Here is a 16041-nt window from a genome sequence, read left to right as displayed (position 1 = left end):
ACAGATGGGCACATAATTTGATGCCAAATTATCAATTTGTTGATTCCAGTGGGGGGTGGGGAGAAGGTGGGACTTTCACAAAAGAACTGATAAATTTTCCTTTCTACTGCATCCCTTTGACTATATCCTTTATGAGAAGTTTTGGGGCAATTAGGAGGTTTTAGAAAGGCAAAAGATTCAGGCCAATATTGGCATCCAGGTCAGGAACAAAGGAGGGATCCTTTGCCTAGAATGTGTCATGGTAGAAAAAGCTCTGGATATTAGCCCAAGTCAAAGGACTTGGGTTCACATTCCCAGATTTTCCACAATATCTATAGATCCTTAGGAGAATCACTTAAGTTCTCAGCATCAGTTTTCTATTCTGTGAAATGGGGATAATAGTATACACTTCAAGGGTTGTTATCTCAAATGGGACGTAATAATATTTTTGTAGTTGTTGTTCCTTCGTTTCTGAGTTGTATTTAATGCTTTGTGACTCCATCTGAGGCTTTCTTGGAAAAGATGCTGGAGTGGTCTGCCATTTCCTTCTCCAGCTCATTTACAGATGAGGAAACTGAGGCAAACAGGGTAATGTGACTTGCCTAGCTAGTAAGTGTCTGAGGCCAGATTTGAACTTATGAAGATGAATCTTCCTGATTCTAAACCACTTTATCTGCTGCTCCATATGTATACATACACATATAGACATATATACACACATATAGATTGACATAGATATAGATGCGATATATACATGTGTATGTATATGTTAGTTATTATTTTTAATTTTTTTAACTCTCAACCTAACAAACATTAAAAAAAAAATCCAAGCATTTCATATAAAAAGTAAAAACAAAGAAATCTAAGAAACCGTGGATTTCTTCTCATACCACTTGTGTTTTTTTAAGTATATGTATATATTTTTAAAAATTCAACGCATAACTTTCAAAACTATCCTCCCTGACAACTTCCTTCAGAATTTCTGAATTTCCTTCTGTTCTCCTTTACTCATGTTTAAAACTGTTTCAATGACCCTGATCTTTTTTCTTTTCCTTCCTTTTTTTTTTTTTTTGAGGGGAGCAGAGCATCATTCTTCCTATTCTGACATTGTGCTATTATTATTATTGCTATTATCTCTGAAATGAGGGGGGTTGTACCAGATGACCTATAAGACCCCTTTCAGCTCTAAATTTATGATGCCATGAAATTTAGAGAGGCTCGTGACCAGTCTGAACCCAGGGTAATTAATTTTTCAGCTCTAAGGGCACATTCAGACTACTACAGTGTGGAAAGGATTGGCATGGTGGGAGAAAGGATCCACATTGATGAAATTATGGTGCCCTTAAGTATTGAAATACAGTGCATTACATTGTAGGTTCAATGCTGCCTATAAAGCAGCTGCATCTCTATGGGATGGATGAGTTCTTCCCTTTTTTAAGGAGCCTGACCTTGGAAAGGGTCTCAGGTGAACCAAACCTGTAATGAAAAGGGTGGAATGAATGGGCTGACCCTGGGTCAGAGGTATGTGATTATTTAGCCGGCAGCTGGCTTAATAGCAGTTCATCCAAAAAAGACGAGGAGTTTTTGTTGACTCAATATGAGTCAATAGTGTGACGCATCAGCCAAAAAGGCTAATGTGATCTTGAGCTGAATTAGCAGAAGAGCAGAGTACAGAGCAAGGGAGGTGAGAGGGAGGGAAGGAAGGAAAGAAGGGAGGAAGGGAGGGAGAGAGGGAGGGAAGAAGGGAAGAATGGAAAGGAGGGGAGAGAGAAGGAAGGAGGGAGGAATTTGACACTGTTGCTCACCTTCTTCTCCTGGATATTCTCTCCTCTCTAGATTTTCATGACATTACTCTCTCCTGGTTCTCCTCTTATCTATCTAATCTCTCCTTTTCCGTTCTTTCTGTTGCCTCTTACCTATTCCTGCTCCCCCTTCCTCATCCCCTTTGTTCATTCTTTACCTATTGCTTACCTGTTATGTTCTCCAAGGTTCTCTCTTAGCCTTCTCCTTTTCCCTCTGTACCATACCACTTGGTAATCTCAACAACTCCCACAGGTTCAATTATCATTGTAATACAAAAGATGCCCAGATCTATACATCCAACCCTAGTGTCTCTCTTGAGCTCCAGTCCTATATTACTAAGTGCCTTTTGGACATCTCAAATTCAACATATCCAAAACTGGACTCATTAATTTTTTTTTGGGGGGGGGGGTTAAGGCAATTGGGGTCAAGTGACTTGCCCAGGGTCACACAGCTAGTAACTGTCAAGTGTCTTAGGCTGGATTTGAACTCAGGTCCTCCTGATTCTAGGGCCGGTACTCTATCCACTGTGCTACCTAGCTACCCCTGGACTCATTATCTTTTCCTCAAAATCCTCCTTCTTCCTAACTCCCTTATTACTGTCAAAAATGCCACCATCCTTCTGGGCATCCAGGCTCCCAATGTTGGCATCATCTTCAACTCCTTATTCTCACTCACCCCACATGTAAAATCCATTGCCAAATAATCCTGTCCTTTCTACCTTCACAACATCTTTTATATATGTCCCCCCCTCACATATGTCAGCCACAAAAATAGGTCAGGACACCTCACCTATCACCTGGACTATTATAATAGCCTTCTAACTGGTCTCTTAGCTTCACATCTCTCCCTATTCTAATCCATCCTCCATGTAGTTGCCAAGACAGTTTCCCAAAAGCAGACCATGTCACCCCGTTGCTCCATGAACTTCAATAGTCCCCTATGCCCCCCATGATCCAATATAAATTTCCCTGTTTAACATTTAAAGCTCTTATCTTCTTTTTGGTTTTTTTTTTTTTTGGCAGGGCAATGAGGGTTAAGTGACTTGCCCAGCTAGTAAGTGTCAAGTGTCTTAGGTCAGATTTGAACTCAGGTCTTCCATTGCACCACCTAGCTGCCCCCACTCTTCTTATCTTCTTACTGATTCCTTCTTTCCTTTCCAACCTTACACTTTATTTTCCATCGTGTATACTACAACCCCAATAATGCTGGTCTACTTGCAGTCTGCAAACGCAATGCTCCAACTCCTGAATCTGTACCTTTGGACTAGAATTCTTTGCTCCTTCGCCTCTGTCTCTTAGTTTCCCTGGATTTCTTCAAGATTCAACTCAAATCCCACCTTCTGTAGAAGGCCTTTTCCAGGTCTCCCCAGCTTCTAACTCCAACCCTTCTCAGAATGCCTGTTATCTATTCTGATCTATCCTGCATGTACCTAGTTATTTATATGTTGTGTCCCCCCTCCTCAATTAGAATGTAAGCTCTTTGAGGGCACGAGCTGTTCTTGTTTTTCTTTCTATGGCCAGCATTTAGCATAGCTCCTGGCATATAATGAAGACTTGATAAATGCTTGTTTGATCAATTGACTGACTGACTAGAACTGTTTAAGTAGATGCTGGATGACCATTTGTCAAGGATGACCATTTGTCAAGGATGACATAGCAGGGTGTGCTATCATGGGAGGGAAGTTTATATTAGATGGTTCTTTAAGATTGAGGAGGATGATGGGGGGCAGCTAGGTGGCGCAGTGGATTCAGCACCGGCCCTGGATTCAAGAGGATCTGAGTTCAAATCCAGCCTCAGACACTTGACACGTACTAGCTGTGTGACCTTGGGCAAGTCACTTAACCCCCCATTGCCCTGCCAAAAAAAAAAAAAAAAAGAGGATGGTGATTATAGTGATATATTTTTATAATGCAGTCACTTCAAAACAGGATAGCTAGACAGTAGATGGATCGAGCAGGGCTTCTTTAACTTTTTCCGCTCACGAACCCTTTTCACCCAAGAAATTTCTACATGACCCCGAGGTATATAGGTATATAACAAAGTTTCTTAGCCTTTTACTGTTGCCAAATCTTTTTGTGACCCCCTCATTCAGTTATATGACCCCATATGGGGTCGTGACCCACAGATTGAGAAACTGAGATAGAGTGCAGGGCATGAGGTCAAGAAGACTGATCTTCTTGAGTTCAAATTTGGACTCAGACACTGCCTGGTTGTGTGACCCTGGGCAAGTCACTTTACCCTGTTTGCCTTAGTTTCCTCATCTGTAAAATGAGCTGGAGAAGGAAATGGCAAACCAGTCCAGTACCTTTCCCAAGAAAACCCCAAATGGGGTCACGAAGAAACAACTGAACAACAACTATTTCAAAACAACCTCTTGTAAGGTAGGAAATATAAATTATTTTGTTTTCAATTTGTGATTTCACTCATATAGGGAATTCCCATCATGGAAATTCTCCACATCAGTGCAGATCAGCATTTTATCTGTGGCATAGTCTCATCATGCCTTGCAACTGATCCCTTCTCTCCACTCACATAGCTACCACCTTGTTCAGGTCCTTATCACCCCTTGTCTAGATTCCCCTAGTATCCTCCTAATTGGTATCCCTGCTTTAAATTTCTTGCCATTCCAGTCCCTCCTCCGTTTGCTAAAATTATTTTTCTTAAGTGTAGATCTGACCATGACACTCTCCCACCCAATAAATTGCAGTGGCTTCCTGTTGCCTTAAGTATAAAATCGAAACTCCTCTGTTGAACTTTTAAAACCCTTTACAACCTTGCCCCAACCTACCTTTAGAGCTTCAATGTACTTTACTCCCCTTCCCCCTCCCTCTTTAATCCAGTCAAGCATGACATTTCACTTCTCACTTCTGGGTCCTTGCCCTGGCTGTCATTCATACCTGGAAAGAACTACCTCCTCACTCACACCTGGTGAACCTTTTTCTTCCTTCAAGACAAAGCTCGATTACCACCTTTCCCATGAAGCCTTTTCTGATCCCCCCCATTGCTAATTGTTTACATTTTGTTCTCTCTGTATTGATTTTGTACATGCATACACAAGTATATATAGAACTAGATAGATAAATGTGTATGTGTTGATATGTGTGTGTATTGAATATATGTTACATGATATAGTATTATATGTATATGTTATATACTCATATTTTGTATATATATAATCTGTATACAGGGTGAGCCAAATAATTCCTTTATTTTTTGTTTTTAATTTATAATATAATAGCATCATATACAGTAAATATATAGGAAATGAATTTATATTACATGTGAAAAATCAAATCTCATAAATGATAAAAAAAAATTTTTAAGTTTTTCAAAAAGTTATTAGAACAGCAGACCCCTTCACAACTTTTGGGCCACCCTATATGTATATATGTGTGTATACAAATGCCCACATATACACTATACACACATGTGTATATGAATATATGCACATGTATGTGTGTGCATATACATATATACACATGGGAACACAAGCACACACACCCCATTTGTTGTCTCCCTCAGTTAGAATGTGTTCGGGGGGGCAGCTAGGTGGCGCAGTGGATGGAGCGCTGGCCCTGGAGTCAGGAGTGCCTGAGTTCAGGTCCGGCCTCAGACACTTAATACTTACTAGCTGTGTGACCCTGGGCAAGTCACTTAACCCCAAGTGCCTCACTAAAAAAAAAAAAAAAAAAGAATGTGTTCAGGGAAGCTGGGTGGTACAATGGATAGAGTATGGGGCTCTACCTTAGATTGGATTCTTCCATAAAGGGGGAGGTAAATCCATGAAAGGACAATGGATAGAAATATAGTCTGAAGTCAGGAAGACCTGAGTTCAAATCTGGCCTCAGACATTTACTAGCCCTGGACAAGTCACTTAACTGTTTGCCTCAGTTCCCTCATCTGTAAAATGAGCTGGAGAAGGAAATGCCAAACCATTTCAGTATCTTTGCCAAGAAAATCTCAAATGGGGTCATGAAAAAAAATCAGATGAGACTAAACAACCACCACCTTTTTTTTTTTTTTTTTTTGCTGAGGCAATTGGGGTTAAGTGACTTGCCCAGGGTCACACAGCTAGTGTCAAGTGTCTGAGGCCGAATTTGAACTCAGGTCCTCCTGAATCCAGGGCCAGTGCTCTATCCACTGCGCCACCTAGCTGCCCCCAACAACCACCACTTCTACCACCAGTTAGAAAGTAAGTTTTTTACAAGTAGGGATTATTTCATTGTACTTGTATCTCCAGGGCCTGGGAAAGTGTTTGGTACATTATAAATACTTAATTAAAATCTGATTGATTGAAAGAGTTGTCTGGGATAAGGAGAAGTTATTGCCCACAGTCAAACAACCTATATGGGTCAGAGATAGGATTTGAACTTGACCCCAAAGTGAGGCCTCCATCTGCTATGTCAGACTGCCTTTTGCCAGGACTGTTAGCTCCATTTTATAGATGAAGAAACTGAAATTCAAAGAAATAAGCTGACCAGGCCAGGGTCACACATCTAGGAAAATGTTGGGGCTGCATGTCATCCCAGAACTCCTGACTCCAGCCCACACACTTCCCTTTTCACCATGCTTTCTTTGTCCCAACCTTAAAATTCTTTCATCAGGAGTTCTTAACCTAGGTCCATGGATAGATTTCAAGGGCTCTATGAATTAGCATAGGGAAAAAAAATACATCTTTATTTGTACTAACTTCCACCTGAAATTTAGCATTTCCTTTCATTATTTAAAAACATGATTCTGAGAAGGGTCCCTGGGCTTCCCCAGACTGCCAAAACAACCCAGGACACAAGGAAAGTTGGGAAGCCCTGCTCTAATTCTAAAGAGCTTATTGGAGGGCAGTGTGATACAAAGAGCACTGGCTTGAGTCAGGAGATCTGGGTTCAAATTCTGCCTGAATGGCCTTAGACAAGTCGCTTACCCTCAGTCTACCTCAGTTTCCTCAGCTGTAAAATGAGGGAGTTGTACTAGAAGGCATTTAAAGCCCTTTCCAACTCAAGATCTATGATCCCATTACGATGATTGCCTGGCACTGGAGGCTTTTCCTAGCCTACTGGACCTGAATGTGCTTCTTTTATATACTTTTGTTGAGCTGCCTGACTCAGAGCTAGTGCTCTGACAGAACAGATGACTTTATCCCTCAATTTCCTTCTTCCTCAGGCTAAATAATCTCAATCTTCCGAGTATTCTAGGAGCCTTTCACTATATCTGTGCTTTACCTGGGAACTTTCCGAAGGTCTCCAGGTCCTGATCCCAGCCTTCTTATTGCCAGGTCTTGACTCCAAGAAATACCTTCCATATACATACACCCCACACTATACACACCCTTTCCCCTCCAGTCCAGACTTCCCCTTCTCACCATCACTGCACTCCCTGGCCAACGTCGTCCAAGAATTCTATCCCTCTAAGAATGGCTGACCTCAAACACAGGAGGACATCACTCTAGAGGGGTAGGTAAGGGGCCCTGAATATCATTCCAGGCCTAGAAGAGTTTTCAGCAGAACTAAGATTAAAGAGAGGCAACTTTAGGGAAATGGAGAATGGCTCTGGTTATCAGGGACTGCCCCAACTGAAAAGGAGTTAAAGTTATAAGAGTTCTGTTTGTTTCTTACCTGTGTTGTGAGACAGGCTGAAATTCTTCTCTAGCTGGTTACCAGATGTCCTTCCCTAACCAACTCTCCTCCCACCCACTTCTAAACACTGAACTCTGATCTTTAACTCTTGAGACACTCCTAGACACGCCCATCTCTAGTCTTGGTGAATATTCCCAACACCTGTCTCCAGGTTTACTCTCCCAAACACCCTGGGATCTTGAGACACTCCTAGACACGCCCATCTCTTGTCCTGGTGAATATTCCCAACACCTGTCTCCTGGTTTACTCTCCCAAACACCCAGGGAGCTCTCCAAACCTTCTCAATTGTCCCTTCATTCTTGCTCCTTCCCTCCATCCTACTTTTTTTTCATTCTCCTACTTTTTTTTTCCCACTGGGAATTCTCTCTAGGTGGAAAACAATCAGAATTAGCCTGGCTTATGGTTTTGCTTCTATCATCAAGTGTTATGTGACCTTGGCTCAGTCATTTTATTTCTTCAAGTGTCAGGTTCCTTCTCCATATAATAGATTTGTTTCTATCATCAAGTATATGTGACCTTGGTTAAGTCATTTCATTTCTTCAAGTCTCTGATTCCTTCTCTGTAAAATAGAGATAAGCTCAGTCCTGACAACTTTGCTGAGGTGTTGAGAGAATAAAGTGAAATAATTTATTTGAAAGAACTTTGAAAAGGACAATGGAGTTCTAGTTCTGGCTCTGCTATTACCTGTGTAAACCTTGGACAAATCACTTCCCCAAAGGTTCAGGGCATTGACTCTCTCTGGGCCCCAGCCAGCCCATCTTCCTCAATATGGGAGCTCATAATAATAATAATAATGTTAGAGACGGAAGGCACCTTAGAAATCACCCAGTAAATCAACAAACATTTTTTTTTCTTTTCTTTTTTTTTTTTTTGTGGGGCAATGGGGGTTAAGTGACTTGCCCAGGGTCACACAGCTAGTAAGTGTCAAGTGTCTGAGGCCGGATTTGAACTCAGGTACTCCTGAATCCAGGGCCAGTGCTTAATCCACTGCGCCACCTAGCTGCCCCTATCAACAAACATTTATTAAATTCCTACTATATGCTAGGCACAGTTCTAGATCCTGGAGATACAAAGACAAAAATAAAACTGACCCTTCCCTCAAAAGACTTTTGTTCTATTCAGAATATTCCAACCTCCTCATTTTTCAGATAAAGAAACTGAGACTCCAAGAAGCTGACAGATTTGCTATGGTCACACAGTTGAGAAGAAGGTTACTATTCCCAAGCTGATGATTTTACAAGTGGAAAAGAAAAGACTGATTCAGTCGTATTAGTAGTGGGGAAATTTGAAGTGAGTAGCTAGGTGGTACAATGGATAGAACATTGGACCTGGAATCAAGAAGATTCATCTTCCTGAATTCAAATCCAGCCTCAGACACTTCCTAAGTGTGTGACCCTGGGCAAGTCACTTAATCCTGTTTGCCTTAGTTTCCTTACCTATAAAATGAGCTGGAGAAAGAAATGGCAAAATATTCCAGTATCTGCAAAACAAAACAAAACAAAACAAAACAAAACAAAACAAAACCCAAATGGGGTCAGATGCAACTGAAACAACTGAACAACAATAGAGTGGAATAAGAGGGGGAAAAAAGGAAGGACAATAGAGAGACAATCAGGGAATGACTGAATAAATCATGATAGATGAATGTAACAGAATATTCTTGTGCCATAATAAATGATGAAAAGGGCAGTTTCAGAAAACCCAAGAAGATTTTCATGAACTGATGCAAAGTAAAGTGAGCAGAACCAGTAGAACAATTTGTACAAATTCTGGGGCAGCTATGTGGCGCAGTGGATAGAGCACCGGCCCTGGATTCAGGAGGACCTGAGTTCAAATCCGGCCTCAGACACTTAACACCTACTAGCTGTGTGACCCTGGGCAAGTCACTTAACCCCAATTGCCTCCCTAAAAAAACAAACAAACAAACAAATTCAACAACATTGTAAAGACAAACAACTTTAAAAGGCATAAAAACTTGGGGCAGCTAGGTGGTGCAGTAGATAGAGTACCGGCCCTGGAGTCCCGAGGACCTGAGTTCAAATCTGACCTCAGACCCTTGATACTTACTAGCTGTGTGCCCCTGGGCAAGTCACTTAACCCCAATTGCCTCACACAAAAAAAGAAAATACGGAAAAAACTCTGATCAATGCGGTAATGATTCCAGAGGACTGATAATGAAGAATACTACCCACTTCCTGGTTCCAAAAGTTTGTCATGCTGGGGTAGGAGTGGGGATAAGCTCCCACTCTCTATAAGATGCTCCAATAGCGTGCATCTCAAATAGCCTCTGACAACCAAAGCCCAACTCCTGGCCTTCTTGTGGCAGAACTGTTTCCACTAACAGGAGAAGGGGCAAAGGCCAGTCACTGGCGCCTTAAAACCAGTCACTTTGGGCAGGTGGGGCCTTGGTAGGCAACCTGCCTAGGAGAAGGAAACCCTGATTTTAAACCTCTGCTGCCTTGTGGCTATACCCATATATGGGAAAGGCTTCAGGAGTTAACCCCAAGGAAAAATCAGGAGTTGGAGTCCCTTAGGCAGTTGGATGTTGGACATCACATCCCTCTGGCAACTCCTGCGGCAGCACTGGTGCCAAACTGTATTGGCTCTGCCTCTCCTTTGGATCCACCAATGTCGTGGAGAGAGAAAACCTGCTGCATGGGCAACAGCTAGTTTTCCATATTGATTTGCCCAGGCCAGCACCCTAGAGAGGACACTCCAGCTACTCCTCATGGGGGTAGATACAACACGGGATGTGGCAGTTACTGGTTAAGTCACTCAGGAGCTGCGGCTCCCGTATTGTACTGCACAGCCACACCATGGCCTGTGGCTCTTCAAGGCACTGATCCATGGTCGTCCGTGACTGGTGGAGGCCTACTACTACCCACTTCCTGACAGAAGTGATAGATTCAGAGTACAGAATGAGACATACATTTTTGTTACTACAGTTTTTTGTTGTTGTTGTTGTCATTTTGTTTTTTCAGGGCAATGAGGGTTAAGTGACTTGCCCAGGGTCACACAGCTAGTAATATCAAGTATCTGAGGCCGAATTTGAACTCAGGTCCTCCTGAATCCAGGGCTGGTTCTTTATCCACTGCACTACCTAGCTGCCCTGAGACATACATTTTTGGACATGGCTGATATGGGACTTTGTTTTGCTTGACTATGCATGTTTGTTACAACGGTTTTTTTTCTTCTTTTTTGTTGGTTGTTGTTTTTTATAATATATAGAGAAAGGAAGGAGAGAAAATAAATGCTTGTTAATTTAAAAATAATAGTTTAAAAAGGTAAAAGAGACAGGCATACAAATACAGAGGTGGAGTTATTCTACGAGATGGGAGCAAAGAGACAGTTTAAAAAAAAATGAAGTAAAAATGACTCAGGAGAAGACCAGACAGAGATTGAAAGAAAGGTAAGAAAGATAGAAATTCAGAGGGAGAGAGAAAAGACAGATATATGAAAAGAGATAAAGACAGAGAAAGAGAATAGGTGGAACAAGAAAGGAAATATAAATAACTTTGCTTTCATGGGAAAGAGTCAGCTCCCAACCCTAGCTCTGGATCTGATGTGAATGTGGAGGGACATGGGAGGGCTGTGAAGCCCATGGAAGCAGGGGAGGGGAGGGAGGAAATGATTGTGCAGTTTTCACAAGCCTGAAAGCTCAAGACAGACCCTCCTCTCTTCAATTCCCATTCCCAGGAGTACCCTAAAGTAATCGCTATAGTTCATATCTCTATAGCCTTCTAAAGTTTACTCACAACAACCCTCTAATATAGTACAAGTATTATTATTCCCATTTAACAGAAAAGGAAACTGAGGATCAGAGAAATGAGATAACTTGCCTTTTGGTCACCTAGGTAGATTTCAAACCCAGGTCTCCCTAGTCCAAGTCCACTTTCCGTGACACCATACCTCATGCCCATCTCTAGCCCCTCTCAACCTGAATCTGTCCTGAGTAAGTCACATCAGCCACATTTCTCTTCTGCCCCGAAGAAGCCTCCAGTACAAGAAAGATCATAGAAAAGAGAATCCTAGAAGGTCAGTGATGTAAGGGACATTAAAGACCTCATTTCACAGATGGGGAAACCGAGGCCTGTAGAGAGGAAGTGACTTGCCTATGGTCATATAGCCAATGAGAGGTGGGGCTAGAACAAGAATCCTGTTCTGATGGCTCCTAGTCCTGTGCTCTTCATCACAGGGTGGGTAGGAATTAGTGTCACGCTTCTTTCCCTCAATGAGAGCCCAAAGAGATGGGTTACAGCCACATGATGTCAATGTCAGCAGTGCCCGCTGAGGAGCCAGATAGAGCAGGGAGAACAGATTAAGAAGAGAGATGGGAAATCCTTTGATGCCTACACATACACATGTATGTGCACATGTCTATACATATGCATACATACCCCAGCACACATGTATCCAGGCTCTGCCTTGGCATAGTGATTCTCTGCTGGGCAGACAACTAGCTTGCTAAGGACCCAGAAATCTCCCTTGGTTATCTCTGCCACTCTCACCCAAGGAAAAAAAAATTCAGTCTTTCCTCACCCAACTCCTCTAGTCTCTGACACAAGGCACCTTCCCTACCCCTCTACCCTAAAGGCCTCTGCTACTCCAGAGGCCCCCAGTGCTCCCCACTGGCCCCATCCGATCCCAATCCTTCACAGTGCAAAGGTCCGAGCCTGACTGTCCCTCTGGAGTGCTTCCCCCTCCCCTCTGGTGGCTTGGCTGCCTCCCTCCCTCTCTCTGCAATGCACATCCTTCTCTCCACCCCCCCCCCACCCCCCAATCATCTCTCAGAGCTATGCAGCAAGCAGGAAGGAAGACCAGGAGACTCAGGCTGTGTGGCTGGAGGAATTAGCAAGGGTTATGACACCTTGACTGACCCCAGGGGTCAGTTTCACTTATTTCAGCCATGCCCACCTAGTCAGCCCCGGATCATAAGATGGAGATGTCAGGCAGGCCAGGAGGCAGGGTTGGGGACGGGGTGGGGATGGCAGCTCTGGTGAAGGGGGGTGGGGTAGGGGTGGCACGAACACTTGGAAAGGCCTCCAGATAGCCTTTAATTCAATCCAACTGGAACTAGAAAAGAGACGTCCCCTACTCTCAGTACCTTAGCTCAGAGGGACAGTAAGGGACAAGGGGGAGGGGATGGTTCACAAGGCTTCAGGAGGGACGGGGAGCGGGGAATGTCGGTGATAGATGCTGAATTCCTGGAGCAGAGAGGAAGAATGAGGAGATCCCAGCTGGGAACCACTCCCCTTTAAGGTCTGGCAATAAATAATTCCATGAAGATCAAAGCCCTCCCCAGATATGGGGAGGAAGGGGAAGGCACTGACAGACGGTTCGGGGACTGGAGAGAGAAAGAACCTTTAATTAGAAAACTCTTCCAGTCTTAACAGTGACCAAGTGCCCTTCGCTTCTTCCCTGTCCTCTCCTCACCTCTGCCGCCTACCTTTTGGCCTCTGACTAGGAAGGGCAGCAGGGGTGAGACGGGGTAAGAGCATGATTATTCACCCCCACCCCCCCCACTCACCCCCCACCCCCACCCCTCCAGTCCCAGGAAGCATCTGCATTTCGGCACTGACACGGGCATGGAGGAACAGGGGACATGGGCGGGGGGGGGGGGCGGGTGATGGAAGTGGGGTGCCAAGCATCGGTTTCCTCCTCTGTAAAACCATGGAGTTGAGCCTGGGGGTCCTACCTACCACTGTAGCAGGCTGGGATTTCCTGGGACGGAGTTAGTGAAGTGGTAGGACTGGCCCCTGGACTTGGTCAGGGGTTCTCGTTGGAGCACCCTCCAGTCCCAGCCCCCTCCCCTTCCTGCCTGTGCTAATAAGGGCTGTCCTGCATTGTAGCCCTCTCGGGCACACACGGATACCCCCCTTCTCTTTGGGAGGGGGAGCTGAGTGGGGAGGGTAGAGGGGAGGTGGTGGGAGGACTAGAAAAACTATTGGGGTCCTCTCAACATGTCCCCTTACAGACTCTGGCCCTCTCCCTCCCAACCCCCGCAGCCTCATTCTGCCCACAGATCCTGTAGCCCTTCCCCTATGTCTGCCCTCTGCCCAACTGGGTGCCTACCTGGGCCTAGCCAGGGCACAGGAGCCAGCCTCCCTTCTGAAGCCCGGTAGAGACCAGAGACCAACTGGCCGGTTGAGTTTGCTCTTGTCCTCCTCCCGCCCTTCTTCTGACAGAGACAGGGGAAGGGAGCCCGATGTCCAGGCGGGCAGCCCCGGCTGCTCCAGTGCCTCCACTCTGCTGGAGATGAGACAGTCGTCCCAGGGCTACAGGCAGCCAGCCTCTCTCCTTCTCTCCCTCCCTCCCTTCACCCTCCTCCTTCTCCTTCCGTGCCCGCCTCCCTCGCTGCCTCTCCCTCCTTCTCCAGCCACCCACCTCCTTCTGCTGGTTTCCATGGCAACTAGGCAATGCTCTGCACATCCAGCTTCCCTCCAGTGTAGACTGGGCACACACACACACACACACACACACACACACACACACACACACACACACACACACACCCCTTCTACACACCATCTGCATGGGAACACACCTGTCCCCCACACGTCACAGATGGCTAAGTGCCCCATCACAGACTTGCTGTTCCCCGACACGTAGGCATGCCTATATAGACCCCGCAAAAATGCATACACAAGAATGTGAAGACACACATGTTCAACCAGGGCTCCCATGTATTTTCTTCAAACTCTTAGCTATCCTTCTATCCCTGTGTTCAGCACATAGGAAAATATATCCCAAGTCAACCATCAGGCATGGTCATGTGCATCTGTCCATGCACATATACACACACAATCCCTGAACATGCTAGTGTATACATATATACTCACATTTGCACTCTATATATCCAGGCCTAGATATGCAGCTATGCATGTCTCTTTCTCTACATATCTATATAGACATGTACAGTCACCAATAAAAACCCAGCTGTTTCAAACTGCATTAAGACTTCTAGGACTGGATAGCATTAAAATATATGTACACACAATATACAGCAACAGCATATATCTGTATATGTATGCCATGCATAGTATTACATAATATGCCCATAAAAACACGCACAAAATACCTTGTGCATCCACATGCCATGTGACCATGTTACATGTAGCCATACATATAACACATGTGTGTAATATACCTACATCACACATTTGTGTCTGTATGTTCACACGAATACCATCTATACCATGAATACACATAGTACTTGTGTGTATGGGTGTGTGCCTACACATAGTAAGTGCATGTAAGCCTCCAAGGGACTTAGTTATGAATTCCATCTCCCTTCTTCTTTACAACCTTCATCATGTATACATACACACATAAATGTATATATACTTACATGTACACATATATAAACTTATGCCTATGTATACATGAAACCACCACTTGGAACTACTCCTATGTTTGGGGGTTTTGTTGCTGGTGGTGGTGGTGGTGGTTTTTGGTGAGTCGATAAGGGTTAAGTGACTTGCCCAGGGTCACACAGCTAGTAAGTGTCAAGTGTCTGAGGCTGGGTTTGAACTCAAGTCCTCCTGAATCCAGGGCCAGTGCTTTATCCATTGTGCCACCTAGCTGCCCCCCATGTGTGTTTTAATACATAAATTCATGATACATATATATATTCTCACATACCAGTTAGCATGTAAATCCAGGAGATACACATTTATCTGTAACATAATTCAATGACACATATGTCTAAACACACACAATATGCATGTGCAATGCATCAGTAACATAAATCCATGACACATCTGTTGTGCATACATTTGTAATACATAATCTATACTATGTGTATGTATACATCTATAAATAATAAAGTCATGCCATATATATATATATATATGCATTTATAATAGAATGTTACAAACATGGATGAAGATGCTGTCTATAATCATTCAGCATGGCATGATAGAGAGCCAGCCTTGGAGTCAGCACAAATTGGATTCAAGTGCCACCTCTGACACATACTGGCTATGTAATCCCAGGCAAATCAATGAATCTTTCAGCGCCCACCTAATTATCTATTGCAAAGTTGGAGAACAGTTGCTGATATTTCTGGGCAGAGGGACTTGCCTCACCTAAATAGATTTATCATATCTCTAAACCAAAAAAAATTCACTTAAAGAATTTGGATTAACTATGCACACAGGAAAAACCAAGTGGATGAAAAATGTCTATTAAGCAAAATGTTTAATCCTCTGCAGTTGGATGGATCTGATCCAAAAATAGAGAAGTCTGTCTTGTATAGATGCTACAGTGAATATACATGTGTACCATCCATGATACATAGAAATACAATAGAAATCCATGGCATCCTTTTATGCAGAAACAGTACACGCATCCATGATATCCACATATATCTACATAAATCTACAATGCAAATGTAATTCCTAACCAGGCATACACATGCACAAAAAATGTCCTAGACTTAGAGATGTAGGTCAGCGATGTGGGGAAAGTATGTTGGGCAGAGGATTGAGGTGAGGGGGACTTCTCTGGAAAGGATCCCACTGCCTTTCTCATCTACTCTGGGGATTAGAACTGAGCTTTGTTCCTTAGCTTTGCTGCTAATGGAGGGGATGAGAGGAGCTCATGTACTGCTTCACTTCCCCCAAAGTTC

The 16041-nt window shown here is 43.8% G+C and overlaps 1 protein-coding gene across 4 annotated transcripts in view; it reads right to left on the bottom strand.

Annotated features, from left to right (window-relative positions):
* Nucleotides 1-16041, bottom strand: part of PACSIN1 (protein kinase C and casein kinase substrate in neurons 1) — a 104929-nt gene that overhangs the window by 26414 nt on the left and 62474 nt on the right. Inside the window, exon 1 of one of the 4 annotated variants that reach the window (XM_044000911.1) lies at nucleotides 13485-13733. The exons of the other annotated variants lie outside the window; for them this stretch is intronic. The gene's annotated coding sequence lies outside the window, so the exon portion shown is untranslated. Of the gene's footprint in view, nucleotides 1-13484; nucleotides 13734-16041 lie in introns of those variants that run through there. 4 annotated transcript variants of the gene reach the window in all.

Source organism: Dromiciops gliroides, chromosome 4 (genome assembly GCF_019393635.1).
Source record: "Dromiciops gliroides isolate mDroGli1 chromosome 4, mDroGli1.pri, whole genome shotgun sequence".
Classification (NCBI taxonomy): Eukaryota; Metazoa; Chordata; class Mammalia; order Microbiotheria; family Microbiotheriidae; genus Dromiciops; species Dromiciops gliroides.
Note: the sequence above shows the minus strand (reverse complement) of the source record. Positions and strands in the feature narration are given on the sequence as shown.